General features: G+C 38.1%; 1 long non-coding RNA gene across 1 annotated transcript; it reads right to left on the reverse strand.

Moving 5' to 3' along the window:
- Window positions 1-940: 940 nt before the first annotated feature.
- Window positions 941-2,106, reverse strand: LOC149184158 (uncharacterized). The gene is made up of 3 exons (XR_016257754.1): window positions 1,862-2,106; window positions 1,579-1,747; window positions 941-1,377 (listed from the first exon to the last, which is right to left on the reverse strand). It is a non-coding gene; the product is annotated as an uncharacterized LOC149184158 (long non-coding RNA).
- Between the last annotated feature and the right edge of the window lie 936 nt (window positions 2,107-3,042).

The raw sequence follows: 3,042 nt of genomic DNA on the forward strand, positions 1-3,042 counted from the left end.
TTCCAGGTTGTGATTTTCATTGAGCTTTCTTTGGAGCAGATAGGACCAAGGCCCTGATTTTTCCTTCATTGATGAGACGTCTGCCTAGCTCTTGTATTTGCTGTCTGGTGGATTTGCGTCCCCGTTTTCTGCCTGGTCCTTGTGGTTTGTATTGATCCAGATCCAGGTTGGCTTGAATACCTGTTTGGTTGCTATTTCCCCATTGCCTTTTGGCTGTATTTTGGTTGATGTATTCCAGCTGTAGGTATGCCATTTCTATCTTCTCCAAGTGTTCCTGGGGAATGGCATCCACGCCCAGTTTGGACCATTGCTCATTGACCTTTTGGAGATCAAGATCTCCCAAAATCTCCTCCAGAGGATTGCTTGAGGTTGTAGTGGAGGGCTGATCTGGTTGCGGTTCAGTGCATTGCGGGGTTTGCATTGAGGTGTGGCCGGTAGTAGTCTGGTTGGAAGCGAGATTTGGGTTTTGTTGCAGTGCCTGGGCTTGAGAAGAGACAGAGGTTGTGCTTGGAGCATTGATCGTCGTCATGGGTTGATTGGATAACGGTGGATCCTGAGCAGTGGGGGCCTGTGAGACTTTGGGGTGCTCCGGTGAATCAAGGTTGCTCAGAACTTCAAAGTTGTTTTGCTGTGTGGAGGCTTTATTGGTAGGGTTGGTATTGGTGAGGGGTTTTGTAGGCTTAGATCTAAGATCAACATTGAAATTGTTGTTGAACAACAAATTCGACAAGCTCAGTGCTAAACTACCAAATTCTTGGACATGATAGGCGGGTCTCTGTCAAACCGAACTAATCGAGAAATAAAATAAATATTCTCATAACTAAGCAACAACAAGACAACCACCACAAAGGTAACGTTAAAAGAAAACATAGTTACATACATCTAAGTGAGTATATATAAGAACAATCACATTTGGACATGCCAACGACGCAATACAACAAAACCAAAATTATAGTTAAAGTTTTCCAATTTAAAATCCAAACGCAGAGATGTATATAATATATGATGAAATCCTCAGTGTAAGAAGCATATCTATTAAACAAGTTCTTCATAACCGATTGGAGCCAGAGCTGAAGAGGTTCGAATAACTTAACAATAATATCCCTCGTGCAAGACAAGATGGGCTTTACCCATGTCTCTAAAAGAAGGTATGTTCACAAGAATTACATGGAAGCCACATGACTCATAAAATGACACATCTTAGAACCCGGTCCGATTTTGGCCGAAAATGTAATAGAACCCCTGCAGAGGAATTACTCATACAAAGGTTACTTGTAAACAAAACATGGCTACCCAACTAGAAGTGGAAACCCTGATGGGGGTTGATAAGACCCTAACCAGATAAACCCTCAGAGGGTTGGCCATAGAAAATATAACCTACCAAAAAAAACCAAACGATAGGGTAAAAACCTGGGAATACGACCATCACCAACTTTCTCATGTAAGTCCTCCTTCTAAAATACTTTCTCACCAGGACATACTTGCAATAATGAAGGAGTTGATAAGTAATTCTTAATATGAACTTAAGCAGTAAAAAAAATATACTTCATTGCGACAGTGAAATGAAGAAACATTTACCTGTAATGGCGAGGAGATTGCCACGAAATCACAATTCCTTGCATAGACATTGGACGACTAGTGAGGGTAATGTAAACTCAGAATGAGCAAAAGAACAGTGAAATTTGTGTTGGGCATGAGAGCTCACTCTCGGCAGAAGGTCGAGCTGAACTAGACTGTAAAACTCCATCTTAGACCGCCATTACCAACCAGAAAACCAAAATGAGTCGCTTAGACATGCACTCGGGTTGAGTGGCGGTGGAAAGAACTCGCAAAAACAACTCAGAATAAATGAAATTTTTACCTGAAGGGCAAGGAGGGGCTGGGTCGTCGAGTCTTTCTCCAAGAAGAGCTATTGCAAATGCGCCAAAGGCTGTGCAGACAGAGAGGGGGTAGTTACACTCGTAACAACCTCCAACTTAATCGATGGTTCAAACAAAACCCTATACTCCAGATCGATGGATGATTACCAAGTGTAATTCCGTATCTGCCCTTGGAATTTGAGTGATGGAGTTTTGGAGGCTTCGAAGAGGAAAACAACTAGATGAGAGTCGAACCTTAGTTGAGAAAACCTGTGATAAATTTGTGAAATACAACATTAATGCATATAACAATCAAAGTTTGTTGTGCCACTAAAATCCTCTGACCAAACCTTGATATAACCTTAAGGGGTATTCATTAAACAAACCATAAAGTTAATGGCGAGAGGGTTTACACCCCTAACATTGTACGTATAAATTATATATATAGCCTATTATGTTAATAGGAGTGGATGTTACATTGCTCATCTACTATTTTATTATTCTCTCTTTTGATATGGTAAAATGATATAGATTCAATTTTTTGAATTTGTTTCCTGACCTTAGTATCCAAAGAAACAAATCTTTCTCACTAAGATTTTAGGTTTTGTGAAATTTTTTAATGATTAACATCAAATCATCTAGGATAGTTATGTGACGAATGTCTTTTGCAAGAGCTAACTTTAGACCTTATTAAGGTGCTAGTGTTTTTGCCTGATTATTAGAGGATTTTCCCAACCTCTATGTAAATTTAATCACTAAATCTTACAAAGATTTTTAAAAACTTGAGTTTAAATTGTTTAGTTTGCATAATTCAAGTGCTTTATGGGTTTTTTATGGTGTTGAATCCATTTATGCATTCAAAAATTTATTTTAAATAACAAAAAATCTTGAAATTGTATTGTAAGATTTTTGTGAATTCCGGTGAAATCCCTAGAGGGTTTTTAGGGTGCTGAATCCATTTTTGCATTCAAAAATGTATTTTAAACAACAAAAAATCTTGAAATTGTATTGTTGGATTTGAGTAAATTTAGGTGAAAAAGGCTATTTAGAGGGTTTTTAGGGTGCTGAATCCATTTATGCATTCAAAAATGTATTTTAAACAACAAAAAAATCTTGAAATTGTATTGCCAGATTTTAGTAAATTTAGGTGAAAAAAGGTATTTCCTAAGTTAAACTACGCCAA

This window comes from Pinus tabuliformis, chromosome 3_2 (assembly GCF_031772625.1).
Source record: "Pinus tabuliformis cultivar Carrire ecotype Pingquan chromosome 3_2, CPIR1, whole genome shotgun sequence".
In the NCBI taxonomy this organism is placed as follows: Eukaryota; Viridiplantae; Streptophyta; class Pinopsida; order Pinales; family Pinaceae; genus Pinus; species Pinus tabuliformis.